We start from the raw sequence: 17,408 nt of genomic DNA, 5'->3' as shown, positions 1-17,408 counted from the left end.
CCCCATCTGTACTATGAAGACTTTCATTCCACACAAACATCTAACAATACTTGAGGAAGAAATATATAAGAACTGAAGATATTAAAGCAAGCAAGTGAGCTTGGTTCATGCAATACTTGCAGGATAACCAACAGTATGTTTTGGGGCCGGCACTGTGCCACAGTGGGTTAATGCCCTGGCCTGAAGCACCGGCATCCCATATGGGTGCCGGTTTGAGACCCGGCTGCTCCACTTCTGATCCAGCTCTCTGCTATGGCCTGAGAAAGCAGTAGAAGATGGCCCAAGTCCTTGGGCTCCTGCACCCTCATGGGAGACCCAAAAGAAGCTCCTGTCTCCTGGCTTCAGATCGGCACAGCTCTGGCCATTGCAGCCAATTGGGGAGTGAACTGTTGGATGGAAGACCTCTTTCTCTCTCTCTCTGCCTCTCCTTTCTCTGTGTAACTCTGACTATCAAATGAGTAAATAAATCTTAAAAAAAAAAGTATGTTTCTCTTTAAAAAGCAGTACTGATGTCTTTCCCCATGTCTAATCCCTTGGCTACCAATCTGTTCCTATTGAATTCTGCAGAACACAGTAGGGGTCTAATGAGTCCTTTTGGACTATGTTGAAGAAAGTAACAAAAATCAACCACACTAAATTGAAAGTCTGTGATGCTGAAATGGGACAGCATTGTGCTATATGATTTTCTCATCAAAATGTTACAAACAAGTTAAGACCCTAAAATGTTGATTGCATCTCATTTTCGCAGTCTCTTTCACATACTTTGTACAGATAGAAGATTAAAAGTATTTAGACCAGAGAACATGTAAACCAGTACCCAGAATATGTTTATTTCATTGTGAATCAGAGCTTTACTTCAAAACAGAAAAGAGATAGTTTTTAAAAGCTTATTTTCTATTGAAGCTAGACAAATGTAAAAATCAAATTTTCAAATGAAATTTAGGCAAATAATATTGAAGAATGTGAGGGATAATAAAAGAATAAACACTGAAGGCATAATTTTAATTTTTTTACAGCAAATAATTTTATAATCAATGAAGATAGTATTTCAAATGTTAGACTAAATTGTTAACATGTATGTAACTATATAGCTCATTTACATAGTCCAAATCACTATAAGGGGAAGCAAAAATAAGGTACACTTTGTTTTATTTATTTATTTTTTTTAACTTTTATTTAATGAATATAAATTTCCAATGTACAGCTTATGGATTACAATGGCTTCCCCCTCCCACCCGCAACCCTCCCCTCTCCCGCTCCCTCTCCCCTTCCATTCGCATCAAGATTCATTTTCAATTCTCTTTATATACAGAAGATCAATTTAGTATACATTAAGTAAAGATTTCAACAGTTTGTACCCACATAGAAACACAAAGTGAAACATACTGTTTGAGTACTAGTTATAGCATTAAATCACAATGCACAGCACATTAAGGACAGAGATCCCACATGAGAAGCAAGTGCACAGTGACTCCTGTTGTTGACCCAACAAATTGACACTCTAGTTTATGGATCCAGTAACCATCCTAGGCTGTCGTCATGAGTTTCCAAGGCTATGGAAGCCTTCCCAGTTCACCGACTCTGATCATATTTAGACAAGGTCATAAAAGACAGAGTGAGGATAGTAACCAATGATCCTAAGAGTGGCATTTACCAGGTTTGAACAATTATACAGCATTAAGTGGGGAAGAGGACCATCGGTACACACAGGTTGGGAGTAGAGCCATTGGTGGTAGAGTAGAGGTTATGATTACAAAGGAATGAGGCCCAAGTGCACTAAACAGGGTCTAGAACAAAGGACAGAGTCATTATTAGAGGAGCTAAGAAAGGTGCTATCTAAGCTACAATTAAGTTTTCTGATTGAGAGGCAAATAGAACCTGACAGAAGGGGTTTGATAATAATCTGGTGGGCTTTAGGCCTTGTAAGTTAAGAGGCCCAGACCTATCTATCTCTTCACATGGGGTATATCCTAAGGGAGGTGTGAACCTCCTAGGGGAAGGCACTCTGTTGACTTTCATTACTTGGCTGGCCTGGGAGGAGAGCTGGCCAGGTAAAGGCAGGGGGCATCTCTAACAAGAAATTTACAGTTCTGCCTGCAATGTTGCTGACCCTACTTGACCATCCCCTCAGCTGCAGTGGTCACTTTGGAATTTGGGCTGAGTGAAGGGCTTTTCAGCTTAGAGTCAATAAGATCTGTAGCTCTGACCTGGGCATCTTTCGACTCCAGGGCAGGTCCATTTCCAGTGATCCAACTCTTGGCAGAGCTGCCGGGGCTCTTCACAAGCTGACTTCTGCTGAAGCCCAGGCTTACCACATTGAAAGCCACTGCAGTGGACTGGCTTGTTGGGTCTCCTTGAGGGCAGATCACTGTACAGATCAGCCATTAATAGGCCTGCCACCCATTGCTTCTGATGCCGAGCTTTCTTTTCCTCCTGGTTTGTGTTCAAGCAGACCAGAGGATGCAAGTCAAGGGAGTGCCCAAGTCCTATCTCTAAGCTTTGGTAGCCTGAACTACAAGTCTATAGTCACAGGAATGTTCTGTAGTAGTTTTTCTAAGATAGACAATGCCCATGAGGAAAATTATATTCTCACTTTAAAACTTTCTTTCCCTTTGGTCTGAAAGGGAGGTTTTTTCTACTTACTGTTTACTTCGCTGATGGCAAAGTAAATCTAGCTATGAGATTATTATTTAAGCTCTTATTTTGGCTATGCTATTACAGAAAAATGTTAGCCATCTCTTTTATAAGGTCTAAAGATTAAATTGTGCGTCCTACAGATTCCTTTATAATAGAATTAGTTTCCTACCTTGAAGAGAATAGAGAAATGAAAGAACAAGTTGGGCTTAGAATAGAGAAATGAGGGAGCAAGTCCTAGATCGCTTGCTGACAATAGCAATATCACATGAATACTTAGCAAATAGTTTCAACCATTAGATAACAACTTAAGAAAACATTTACCTTAAGGTCAAATGCCTTCCATAAATTTTAAGATTCCTGTATTTGGAAACACCTCTTAAATATCTAATATGGTGTAGTTTGTTTAACCAGTAAACTTAAGCACAACCATCTAAAATGTTTTTAGTTTCTTTCTACCAACAAGTATAAAACATATGATGCAGAGATTCAGATCACACGAACTAAAATGTATCTTTGATTAATTTTAGCAGCTTAAATTTATGGACAATCTTATCTATAAGCCAATTAAAATAAAACTCTTACTGAAATTTTCCCATGTGGACATACAATATGTACACACATATAACATAATAGACCAATATAGCAATTTTAATAATGGCTTTTAAAATCTTTAACTCTTTTTGTAGATTGCCAATTGATTTGAATGGCTTTTTGTTTTTAGTAACCTCAGTTAACCATACTTTCTCTCACTTGGTACTATTAATACATTATTGGCTTCATCTGTTTACAGAGCCATCCCAAAGTACTGAATACAATAGAAGTGGCTGGAAAAAGTCCATAGGAACCTATAGGAGGACAGATAAACACAGAACCAACAACGCTTTAGTTTTATGAGCAGCAAATCATATATAACTGTCGATGACAAAAGACTTTAAGTTGCCATGTTTAAAATTATAAACTCATCAACCAACAAGAGGCACTTGCTTACTTCACAGTATTTTTGAAAGCACCTGTAGGATTTTACAAGTATTTAACCCTTTAGGCCTCTGGGGCTTTCTCATTAAGATAACTATCATGTCTAGTAACACTAGATCTTTAGACTTTTTAATTCTCAAATATTTGTATTAATAGCATTTTCCATAATAGAAACTTAAAATTTAGTAGCACGTCACATCTTGACAGTACTTCTAATATAATCCAAATAGCCTGATTAGTTGGTATCTCTATAAGATGAGAGACATAGGTCCTTCGATTTTTTTCAGTTGGGCCCAAACTGGAAAAACCAAAGTCCAAGATTTACTGGAAATTTTAGAGACCAGATTGTTTGAAACTTTGATTTTTTCAATGCCTGTCAAGAATGCCAAGAAGGCTCAAAATCCAAAATATCTGGTTGAAATAAGATTCCTTAAAATCATGACATAACATAGACCAAATTTGATCATTGTTACAAGGTGATTATTCAAGTCTTTGAAAATAAGCACATAGTTAAATAACCCATAGCTCTTAATAAAAATTCAGCTGTTTTTGAACAATTAGAATTTAACAGACATCAAGAGAACATAATAGATTACTTTAACACATTGTTTTAACAGAGAATCAGATTTTAATTCTATGTCAAAGAGAAACTGAGCTTCCTGTGATCTTTTGCTGTGAGGTTTCCTTCCTCTACCTTCTTTCATATTGATGACCGTGTTTCTGTGTTTCTGTGTGTAACACATCTTTAAGCATCTTTTGCAGGGCAGGACGAGTGGCAACAAATTCTTTCAGTTTCTGTTTGCTATGAAAAGTCTTTATTTCACCTTCATTCACAAATGAGAGCTTTGCAGGATATAGTATTCTGGGCTGGCAGTTTTTCTCTCTTAGTACCTGGGCTATGTCTCGCCATTCCCTTTTAGCATGTAGGGTTTCTGATGAGAAGTCTGCTGTGAGTCTAATTGGAGATCCTCTAAGAGTAATCTGACGTTTCTCTCTTGCACCTTTTAGGATCTTTTCTTTATGTTTCACTGTGGTGAGTTTGATTACAACATGTCGTAGTGAGGATCTCTTTTGGTCATGTTTATTAGGGGTTCTATAAGCTTCCTGTACTAAGATGCCTCTGTCCTCCAAACCTGGGAAATTTTCTGCTAGTATCTCACTGAAAATGCCTTCTAATCCTTTCTCCCTCTCCATGCCTTCAGGAACTCCCAGAACCCGAATGTTGGGTTTTTTAATAGTATCCTGTAGATTCCTGACAATATTTTTTAGATTTCTAATTTCCTCTTCTTTTCTTTGGTTTGCCTGTTTCCTTTCCTGTTCTCTGTCTTCTAATTCCGATATTCTCTCTTCTGCTTCACCCATTCTGTTTTTAAGGCTCTCTAATGTGTTTGTCATTTGATCTATTGAATTCTTCATTTCATTATGATTTCTTGTCACTATCACAGTTTCTTGTTGCACTAGTTGTTTCATTTCATTTTGATTCCTCCTTATTATTTCATTTTCACGAGAGAGATTTTCTATCTTGTCCTTTAAGGATTTCTGTAGTTCAAGAATTTGTTTTTGAGAACTTCTTAATGTTCTTATCAATTTTTTGAGATCCGCTTCTTGCATTTCTTCTATCTCATCATCTTCATAATCTTGAATTGGGGTGTCTTTTTCATTTGGGGGTGTCATAGTGTCTTCCTTGTTCTTGTTACCTCAGTTTTTGTGTTTGTTGTTTGGCATGTTGGAGATATTTGGTTTCTTCACTGTGTTGTTTTTTCTTGTTACACTATGGCTCTATATTAAGTGGACTGTCTGCTTTAAGTGGAGCCTTAGAGGCTTGAGATGAGTGTGGCCTGAAAGCTCTGTTTGGTTCCTCAGGGTTGAGGGTGTGCCAAAGGTGACACTCCTAGGTTAGGTGTGGTAAATCTCTCTTTCATTCTTTTTTTTTTTTTTTTTTGATTCAAAAGGGAACATATAGCTGAACGTAATTGGAGGTAGTTGACAGGCAAATGATATACCCACAGGAGCTAGAGATCAGAAACTCTTTCCCAAGGACCACACAGGGAATCTCTGCTGCCCTCAGTGTGGGCTCCAATTCTCCTGCAGTCTCCCACTGGGTTGTCAAGTTAGATCCTAATCTCCTGTTATTTCACCCCCCCAGAGTCAGGTTTTTCTGCTAGGCTCAGGGCTGGTGCAGACCTGAGGTCACCCTGCTTATGACGTATGTCCAAAATGGCGCCTGCTCTTTGTCTTGTTTGCCTTTGAGGGGTGAGCGGAGAGAGAGAAACTGGTGTCCGCATTGGTCACTTTTTTTTTCCCTCTCTCTCTTCTAGTTAGCCTGGTGAACTTTTCCCCATGGAGTTTCAAGCCTCATTCCCTCTAGTCTCCTCTTTCCGCTTTCCCGCTGGTGTCTCGGGCTATTTAGGTTCGGCTCAAAAGGTACAATTTTTTAAGATTAATTTATTTGAAAGTCTGAGTTACACAGAGATGGAGAGGCAGAGAGAGGTCTTCCATCTGCTGGTTCACTCCCCAGTTGGCCACAACAGCCAGAGCTGTGCTGAAGCCAGGAGCCAGGAGCTTCCTCCGGATACCCCAATGCCTTAGGGCATCAAGCACTTGGGCCATCTTCCACTGCCTTCCCAGGCCATAGCAGAGCTGGATCAGAAGTGGAGCAGCCAGGACTCAAACTGGCGCACAAGTGGGATGCTGGCACTGCAGGAGGCAGCCTTACCCGCTACACCGCAGTGCCGGCTCCAGGCATAAACTTGAAAGTACTGATTGAAGCCAACTAGCTATTATTTGGAAATTTGTGAAAATAAAAAAAAAGTTTTCAGCTAAATTAAATACATGGATGGTATAAGGTCCACGAATACATAGATTTCTACTATAATATTTTTATATAGTATAACTCACCAGTATTGTCTTAGCACTAATAGTGGTGCTTTTTTGATTTAATGAATTATAAAGTAGAATAAAGTATTTCTTTCTTTTCCAAACTGATCAACTAGTTATTAAAATAATTCAAGTTGTTATTATAATAACTTAAGTTGTTATTACAATAACTCAAGTTGTTATTACAACTCAAAAACTGCTACTTTCTAACCAATCTCAGGTAATTCAAGAAAAATTTCATGTCTTTAACATAAGAAGTTTGTAAAATATAAATAAGTGCTAAGATATCTCCAAATATAATTAATAAGCTTAAGTAAACATTCAGAAATCCAAACATCGCTTTATATATTTGCCAAATTGTACTCAACACTTCAGAACATTAATGGTGGCATTTAATTCAAGCCATAAGCTCTGTGCAATAAAAGATGAAAAATAGAGACATTTGAAATTGATACAGTCTTTTTCTCCTGAATTGAGACAAAAACAACATGTTCTTATATCATGAAATAAGTACTATTTTATTGGATGTCTGCTTTACTTAAGAGGTCAAATTCTGAATTAATTCATTAATACTTATGTTGACACTTACTGCCTGTGAGGCATGGTTTCTTTGCAAGCAATTTAAGGGCATCAGGGATTTCTGATCATTTATCTTCTTCTAAATGGCCCACTCTTATAAGAATAATTTTCTAATCTTTCTAGGCAGTTAAACTCACACTTAACAGGTTATTTGTACATAGATACTTCTTCCTGAGACATAAAAAATGGAGGCAAATATCTGCTCAACAAATTTAAGGTTGTACATTGCTTAAGTCCTTCTTCTACTATATTATATACTTGGTCAGAGAATAATTTGTCTTAAGTATTTCTGAATTGCCAGTGCCTAGAATAGTAATTTATTCATAGTAAATACTCAATAAATATTAATTAAATTGATAATGAATGGCTGAACAGATGTTTCAGCATCAGAGAGGTTTCTGGCATCCACAAAGGTAGCACCACCAGCAGAAACTTTAAGCTACTTCTAAATATACCAATATCAAATTATCTGATCAAGGTCCTGCTACTATGTGTATTGTTGAAAACACTGGTTTAGAAGTAGACAGATCTGGGATCTGGATCCTAACCTTTCCTTACATACTGTTGTCTCTGGGTAACTTATTTTCTCTCTCCAAATATTGGTTTCCTCATACTAACATGTGCATGATTTCCATTCACACATCATAGGAGTTACATCATGATTAAATGAGGTAAGATTAAAGTAACAAAAGGCAGAGGAAGAAAAGGCAGATTCCTGAGCTTGGTGGATATCTACATGAGGTCACGTCTGTAAGCCAACTGATACATCAGATGCTCAGGCTGCCAATGCCGGTGTTTGTATTTTGGGGCATGCTCAAAGAGTTCCATCCGAATTACCTCCTTCCAGAGCTTTGGGGCAAGCATCTGTTTCTAACCTACAAGTAACCATATAAAGTTTACCATGAGGCAATGACTGAAATTCCTATAATTTCATTTATATGAAATCTCACCAACATGGAAAGAAAAATCTTTTCTGTTTCCCTCATCTACCACTTTACCTAAAATCTAGTCTGCCAAAAGTAATTTTGGTCTACTATTTCAAATCAACATGCAGGAACAGAAGGAGAGCATACCGATACATTTGCCTTAAAATAGAGAATACTTCATTGTTAGCAAAAGCACTACTTTTTTCTCTCACTTAGGAAATATTCTTCAATTTTCTTGACTACTCAGTTATTATAAAGGGAGAGAATAACCTGAAAGCTGCTATTGGCAGAAGGTTTTGCATTGCACAAAGAAGTAAGTATGTAAACAGAGAAAAATATTAAGACTTTCAGTGTTAATCTATATTTCAAAACCCAAGCATATCTTGACAAACTTTCAAATGCAGAATGCATGAAATTCATAAAATATATATGAGCATGATTACATTACTGTTTCTAATTTATTCCTCCCTTCAACAAAATATTCCACCTTTGAATTGTTATTTATTATGCCTTTTATTCCACTAAGTATGCAGGCAGAAAATACAATAAAGTTCTGCTAATTTCATAAAATATTGAAACACTGACACCTCAAATAGAATTGCACTATCTTTATGTACTTCAGGGCCTATCTCGCACTTTAATCTAAAACCTATTTAAGGAATGCATAATTTTCTAGCCTCTTATTCATAGAAATTACCTTCAATATCTTAGAAGAGAAACATTCAAAATTCAGAAAAACCATTCCCACTTGTTCAAAAGTAGTCAAAGAGGTAATTCACAAAGATTAAGAGATTAAAGAAGACAATACCTGTGGCACAACCCTTCTAGACTGTGTCTCCTGCCCTCTTGCCAGCTGTATAAATGAGGTCAAGCAGTCTTGCAAGAAAACACACTACTTCTTTATAGAAATCTGTATTAGGTCCTCGTTTTGAAACTTCTCACTATGTCCTTCCCCCCCCTCCCCAGTCAGCAGAACGCCTCACTTGCTGAATGCAGATAGAGCTCTACAGGCCAATCTGCACTGTACTCTATATTCCAGAAGGCAAGCTTTATGTATTCATTTTTTTCAATTGATTGCTCCTCTTATAGGGACTCTATTGCTATAGTTTCATAAATCACATAATTTGTTGTGAAATTTGCAGCTTTTGTAGAAAAGGATGAAAAATTTCTGTTAAAATGCTTGTACCTCTCTTTATCTTCTATGCAAGGTATGATTGTTAAGATTCACCTATTTAGTACATGCCATGCTAGAGATACTCACTAGAGCTCATACTCTTATTTTAGTAGCTCCACTTTCATTTGTTCTGTGGCATCTGGTATCAGTAACTTTATGTTCTAATCACAGGTTAGATGGAAAACAGAGGACCATCCAGGTAAAAGTGCGCAAATAGGCATAGTGAAATGGATAATTGCTTTTTTTTTAAAGAATTATTTATTTATTTGGAAGGCAGAGACACAGAGAGAGAAGGAGAGAGACAGAGAGAGATCTTTCATTTGCCGGTTCACTCCCCAAATGGTCACTATGGCTGGGGCCAGGCCAGGCCAAAGCCAGGGTCTCCCATGTGGGTGTAGGGGCCCAAGAACCTGGGTCATCCTCCGCTGCTTTCCCAGGCACACCAACAGGGAGCTGGATCTGAAGAAGAGCAGCCTGGACTTGAACTGGTGCCATATGGGATGCCGGCACTGCAGACAGAGGCTTAACCTTCTTTGCCACAGTGCTGATCCCTAGGGATAATTGCTTCTTATTTCCCAGAAAGAACACCACCATATATGGCAAAGCATAAATGTTGCCATTAACATATAAAATCCATGAGCTGAAGTTATTAGCTAGGATCAGAGCTTTAAACATATTAGTTTATTTCTTATCTTCCCATATGAAACATGCTGACATGCAAATTCTATCTCATAAAAATTATTATCGTTATTACATGAAGAATCTAGATTTTAATACAAAAACATTAAAACACTTATCAAAGCACTTTGGTTTTTAATGTGAGATCAATGCTAATATTCTTCCTCATTTTTCTTTCTGTTATGCTAACCTGATCTCTTACACATTCTAGGAAGGAAAAATTATTGTTATATTAAAAACAAAGATTTAGGTCAGTCTCTAAAAGGAATGTATACAACATAATGTGTAGATGTATTCTTATACGTATATCTGATATATATATATTACATATGTAATATATATATATACATCTGTATCAGTAGCTATGCAAAAAAATATGTTCTTGGTGATGTGATATGTATACATCATGTGTTTAATTAACATACTTTGTATTGTTGGTAAATCTAAACAAATAAAAGTGGCAGAGGTATAGAGTTTGAATTTAGTCTTTCGTCCAGTGCTTCTTTATTTTTATTTTCTCATTTGAAAAGGAACCTTTTGTGTGTTTTTTTAGAAGATAAATATGCAATTGTTTAATTTTGAACAGCACTGTGTTGAATTCTATAGATCCTATTTTTGAAAATGCTGATCCCTGGATACTGAAACTATAAACAAGGGCTGGTACTGTAGTGCAATGGGTTAAGCTGTTGCCCACAATATCAGCATCCCATATTGGTGCCAATTCGATTACCAGTTACACCACTTCTGATCCAGCTCCACGCTAGAGTGCAGCAGAAGATGACCCAAGTATTTGGGCCCCTGCCACCCTTAAGGGAGACCCGGCTGAAAGCTCCTGGCTCCTGGCTTCAGCCAAGCCCTGGCTATTGTGGCCATTTGGGGAGTGAATCAGCTGAAAGAAGATCATATTCTCTTGCTTTCTCTGTAACTCTGCCTTTCAAACAAATAAAATAAATCTTCTAAAAAAAATTATCAGAACTGGGATTCATGATGTCAGAATATTAAGCTACAGTAAAACAAAATGAGTAGAATCCAAAGTTTTGAAGTGGATAGAATCACATCATTGTAAGGTTACCTGAATGGCTGGGGTAAGGCTGAGCAGCTCACTGGGTGGCCAGGGCTTGCTCTGTAACAAGATCTAGTAGCCAACTATCATTCTTCAGTGACCATTGTCTACTTTCCTATAACCGAGGATGGAATTTCAATTCCAGGTCTTAAGGCTGGCTGAAATCTCAAAGACTCGGAAAAGGATTTCAAAATGCATTCATTAGGGGCAGGGATTTGCCACCGTAGTTAAGGTGCACCTTGGGATGCCACATCCATGTCAGAGTGCCTGGTTTAAGTCCACTGCTGATCCAGCTTCTGGCTAATGTGGTACTAATCAGAACCTGATGCCACTAAGTTTCCTCCTGATTACCAGACAGATGTGCAAAACCATGTAGTATTGTGCTGTTACTAACACATTCTCATTAACTTAAAAATAAAACAAAAATTGGGGCAGGCATTTGGAAGCAGTTTTGACAATGCTTAAGGTATCCCTGCATCCTGAATCAGAGCCTAGCATTTGAGTTCCAGCTCCAAATCTTATTTAGCTTCCTGCCAATATACACCATATGAAGATTCAAGTATCTGGGTCAACAACTCCCCTGTGGGAGACCCAGATAAGTTCTGGGCTCCTGGCTTTGGTGTGGCCCACTCCTGGCTGTTGGGGGCATTAGAGGAGTGGACTAGTAAATAGAACTTTCTTTTTATGCCTCTCTGCCTTTCAAATAAAATGAATTTCTTTATATAAATAGATTAATTTACTAATTACAATAGATTCAGTGGTATCTGGCTTGGTAGCAAAGATTGATAGAGAATACTGGGAAATAAGAGGTCGACTCTCAGGGCTTGTGTTGTGGCACAGGGGATTAAAATTCTTCAACTCTGATGCCAGTGTCTCATATGAACACAGGTTCAAGTACTGACTGCTTCCCTTATGATCTGGTTCCCTGCTAATGTGCCTGGGAAAGCCAGGGGAGATAGCCCAGGTGCTTGGGTTCCTGCACCCACATGGGAGACCCAGATGGACTTCCAGACCTCTGGCTTTGCCCTGGCCAAGCCCAGGGTACTGAAGTCATTTGAGAAGTGAACCAGTAGATGGGAGATATCTGTCTCTCTCTCTGTCTCTCTCTCCCCCTCTCTCCCTCGCTCTGTAACTCTTTCAAATAGATTTTAAAAAGTGCTAAAAAAAAAAGAAGTAAAGTCTCTACCTTATCATTTAGATTTTTAAAAAAATTTTATTTATTTATTTGAGAGGCAGAGACACAGACAGAGAGGGAGAGACAGAAAGAGAGGTCTTCCATCTGCTGGGTCACTCTCCAAATGGCTGCAACAGCTGGAGATGGGCAGATCTGAAGCCAGGAGCCAGGAGCTTTTTCGGAGTCTCCCACATGGGTGCAAGGGCCCAAACACTTGGGCCATCTTCTACTGCTTTCCCAGCCATCAGCAGAGAGCTGGATTGGAAGAGGAGCAGCCAGGAGAACTGGTGCCCATATGGGTTGCTGGTGCCACAGGCAGAGGTTTAACCTAGTACACCATAGCACTGGCCCCTGGATTTTTTTTTACTATCAATAAATATATAAATATAATATAAAATTATACATGACTTTTATATTTAAATTATATATACTATTTAGAGCTACTAAAATGTTATAATAATATGTAGGATATATACAACTCAGTATTATCTTAATTTGACACAATATTTTATTACACATGTACTATAAATCTCAGAGTTAACTTAATACTAGTATTAAATATACTACAATGTATAATATATTGTAGTGTAGCATATAGAAGTAATCCAGTGTGTATTTATTAAACAGACTTCGTGTAACACATATAATAGTCTGTTACATGTAATGAACTGCTAATAGTAAAATATGCAAGTGGAGAAAGGAAGTGGGTACTATATAATACCAGATATATTAATGATGTGTCAGATATGTATTAACCTATCTATCTTTCCATCACCAGAATATAAATTTTAAAAGTAGAGAAAATTTTGAGGCCAAAGCACAGCTCTGTACCCCCAATATACTAATACCCTTCAGACTCCTCCAAGTTCAGGCTTTCGAATAAACATCATCCCTGATAGTGGTTTCTGTACCTTTTTATTCTTCAATGTACAAACATGGCATTTATAACCATTTTACCCAGACAAATGCCAGCAGTGCATGCCAGAATTGAACTACATTCCTATGCATGAACTTTTCTCTGGTATCAACTCTAAAGGTACTCTTCCAGCCCTTATTTTAGTTGATGAACTATGAATTTGCACCATTTGCTCTTCTTTCCTAGCTTTCTCATTGCAGCACCTTGGTTTTGTCCTTGGAGCCGTCTTCAAGACTCAGGAAATGTTTTTATATATGAAGCACACTCAGTACTCATCTCAAAAATGCTTATGTTCATGACTGACAATGGATTGCCTTAAGCAATGAAACTTTTGAGCCATAAGTCACAGGTCGAAAGTGACAACCTTTGTATCCTCAAGATAAAGTTTTCCCAGAATGAAGTCTACTTCAAGCCTTTTATATTCCCATATCAGCTTTATCAGCTTTCAATACCTTCCACTTTGAAAGCCACTTGGTTTCAATACAGACCATGGTTTAATTTGCTTTAAAAATGTTCCACTGGGGCCAGCACTGTGGTGAAGCTGGTAAAGCCACCGCCTAAAGTGCCAGCATCCCATATGGGCACTGGTTTAAGTCCACGCTGCTCCACTTCTGATCCAGCTTTTTGCTGTGCCTTGGGAAAGCAGTGGAAGATGGTCCAAGTCCTTGGGCCTCTGCACCTATGTGGGAGACCTGGAAGAAGCTCCTGGCTCCTGACTTCAGATCCGCACAGCTCAGGCCATTGCAGCCATCTGGGGAGTGAACCAGGGGATGGAATACCTCTCTCTCTCTTTCTCTGCCTCAGCCTCTCTGTAACTCTGCCTTTCAAATAAAATAAATCTTTAAAAAAATGTTCCATATCTTACTCATCTTAGAAACATTTTTTTTTTTTGACAGGCAGAGTGGATAGTGAGAGAGACAGAAACAGGATAGTGAGAGAGACAGAAACAGAGAGAAAGGTCTTCCTTTGCCGTTGGTTCACCCTCCAATGGCCGCTGCAGCCGGCACACCGCGCTGATCCAAAGGCAGGAGCCAGGTGCTTCTCCTGGTCTCCCATGTGGTGCAGGGCCCAAGGACTTGGGCCGTCCTCCACTGCACTCCCGGGCCATAGCAGAGAGCTGGCATGGAAGAGGGGCGACCAGGACAGAATCTGGCGCCCCGACCGGGACTATAACCCAGTGTGCCGGCGCCTCTAGGCGGAGGATTAGACTATTGAGCCACGGTGCTGACCTAAAACATTTTTAATTGCCCAGTTTGATAAAACTCTTGACAATCAAATTAGGCCTTGACAAATTTTAAGACATTCTGAAATCTCACCAATAATGGTAACATGTTTTCTTTTAAAGATTTTCATAGTTTTGAAAGAATAGCTGATTCTGTACTGTTGAAGAGGGCACTGAAATGCACGTGGAGACAAGGGCTTTGAGAGTAAAATGAATAAAGTTATCACAAAATAAAGAAAAAAAAAGTGCTACGTGCCCAAAACAAAAAAGGTGAAAATTGACCAAAATCAAAGAACAGGGAGTCCAGGATAACCTACTTTTTCCAAAATGTAGCATTTTAAGGATATTTAACAAAATAAACATTTAAGGAAATTAAATATATAATAAAACTGTTCTTGGCAAGAGCATGCTAGAGGACACTGTAAGGTCAAGTGTGGTTTTACACATACATGAATGTTCTTCGAATGTTACAACTCTTCCTTTATTAGGGCCAGCATGAGATTCTGCTCCTCTTTTTCTCATCATGATTTGTATCTTCACTCCCAACACTGAACCTGGCACAAAGCACGCATCTGATAAATATCTGTTGAATTCTTATATTTTTCTTTTGATAACCTAATAACAAGAAGATATTCATGTATATGCTATGAAAGACAATTTCAAGTAATCATAACTAACAATAAAATAACAAAAGACAAACTTGCAGAACACATATGTGTTTACCAAGCAACTTCACAATCCATGAAGCTATGCCTTAATGTAGAAATTATTTGTGAACTGCATACTAAAATTTCAGCTAAATTATTAAGATACAATGTAAAATATGTAGATTAAAAATGAAAACAAAAATGTATGTGTTTTCTAAATAATTCAATGATTCCTTTTTCACATAAAAATCATATTTAATGAGAAAACCTTGAGTTTGAGAGATTGCAAAAGCACAAATATTGCAAATCAATGTGTGTGTGTGTGTGTATAGCAGAAACAATCTGTGTGATGTAATAAACAGGCAATCTATGTTAATAGTTTTGAATGAGCTCTGTCACATAGCTCAATATCAATCTTTTTGGACAAATTATTTAAAGAATTAAAACACAGAGTACTCTTTCTAATGGCCAGTATCTATTTCTGTTTAAGTAAATATCACCTCTTGAGCGACCAGCACTTGGGTTCACTGTGACACCTCTGTAATATTGAAGGCCAGGAATATATATTCCAATAGTACCCTGTCAATGAATATTCACTTTAACAAGCTGTTACACCCCAGGAATAAAAGCTAAAAAGCATAACTAATAAAGAATAATTAATGTACTATGATCAACAGGATCAAAGTTTGGAGGAAACAACTATATTATGAATAAGTTCCCCTTTTTCTCTAAATGAATTATTCTAACAACCCTTCAGAATCAATAAAAAATAGATAGGGAGTTCAAAAGACATATGACATCTACAATTCCAATATATCTAGAGGGCTAAATTCCATCTTCTGAAATAACTTTCTTTAACTTTAACTAGAATATAATCTCATTAAGTGACATAATGCAAAAGTGAACATAAAAGTTGTGCAAGAGAAACGTTAAACACTTTCAGAAAGAATTAATGTTTATTGCTGTAGTCTTTGATACCCTCTCATCTCCACTTAAATGCAATTTAAATGTATTACAATACATCAAAGCAAGTCAGCACAGTAATTTCTTTTTTTTTTTTTTTTTGGGATTAAAATTTTTTTTTATTTTTTTTTTATTTTTTTTTAAACTTTTATTTAATGAATATAAATTTCCAGTGTACAGCTTATGGATTACAATGGCTCCCCCCCCCCATAACTTCCCTCCCACCCGCAACCCTCCCCTCTCCCGCTCCCTCTCCCCTTCCATTTGCATCAAGATTCATTTTCAATTCTCTTTATATACAGAAGATCAATTTAGTAGAAAGATTTCAACAGTTTGCACCCACATAGAAACACAAAATGAAACATACTGTTGGAGTACTAGTTATAGCATTAAATCACAATGTACAGCACATTAAGGACAGAGATCCCACATGAGGAGCAAGTGCACAGTGGCTCCTGTTGTTGACCCAACAAATTGACACTCTATGGCGCCAGTAACCATCCTAGGCTGTCGTCATGAGTTGCCAAGGCTATGGAAGCCTTCCAAGTTTGCCGACTCTGATCATATTTAGACAAGGTCATAAAAGACAGAGTGAGGATAGTAACCAATGATCCTAAGAGTGGCATTTACCAGGTTTGAACAAGTAATTTCTTATAAAATCCTCCCACACAAAGTTTATAAAGATTTGACAATGACTTATAGGTACTTTACAAAGAAATTTATCCTCAAATGTTTTGAAGGTTTCAACTTGAAAAGGAGAGGCTCCTATGTGACTGTAAGAGAAAATTCTGTAAATCAGCCTCAATAGATGATTTTAAATGAATGCATATATTTTAACATCATTTTTGTAGAGTACTTCTTTTCCTGATATGTCTCTCAACCACTTATGCAATTTTTCCAACTACCTGTGACAGAATGTTTAATATTGTATGCCTATATGCTTGGGCATGATCTACTTATGTTTATAATTACTTAGAAAAAATAGCTACTTAAATGCTAGAAAGCAAAAGCTCAACGCACTATGAAAAAGCTAGATGATGCGGCTTCAATGAGAAGGAAATTAATAACATGCTGTGTTAATCTTCTCAGAGTCCCATAATAAAATTCCCCAGATTGGGTGGCTTAAGCAACAGAAGTGCATTTCCTCACTGTTCTGGAAGCGGGAAGACCAGGCTCAGAATGTCCCTCTAAGCAGGTCTGGTTTCTACGGAGGCTTCTACCCTTTGTTTGCTAGTGATCACCTTCCTGTTATGTACCCATTGGTATGTCTCTGTGCACATGCCTTGTTCTTGGCTCTTGGTCTGTACAAACCTCTCTCTCCTCTCTCTCTCTCTATAATTCTGCATTTCAAATAAATAAATAAATCTTTAAAAAAAGAATTACTAATACTAACTGATAGAATCAAAAAGGGAGAGAAAGATCCAACATGGGAAGTGGGATACACAGCAGACTCATAGGATGGCAGATGTCCTAGACAACACTCTGGCCTCAGAATCGGCCCTCAGGGCATTCAGATCTGGCTGAAGAGCCCATGAGAGTATAGCAGGCATGGAAAGCCAAGATATCATGGAAAAAAA

The 17,408-nt window shown here is 37.8% G+C and overlaps 1 protein-coding gene and 1 pseudogene across 1 annotated transcript in view; both read right to left on the bottom strand.

Moving 5' to 3' along the window:
* The window catches only part of THSD7B (thrombospondin type 1 domain containing 7B), an 864,031-nt gene that overhangs the window by 481,589 nt on the left and 365,034 nt on the right, over window positions 1-17,408 (bottom strand). The gene's annotated exons all lie outside the window — the stretch shown is intronic.
* LOC133769866 (heterogeneous nuclear ribonucleoprotein A3-like) overlaps window positions 1-17,408 on the bottom strand; it is a 57,507-nt pseudogene that overhangs the window by 1,302 nt on the left and 38,797 nt on the right.

This window comes from Lepus europaeus, chromosome 1 (assembly GCF_033115175.1).
Source record: "Lepus europaeus isolate LE1 chromosome 1, mLepTim1.pri, whole genome shotgun sequence".
Taxonomy (NCBI): Eukaryota; Metazoa; Chordata; class Mammalia; order Lagomorpha; family Leporidae; genus Lepus; species Lepus europaeus.
This window is presented reverse-complemented; position numbering and strand designations above follow the sequence as displayed.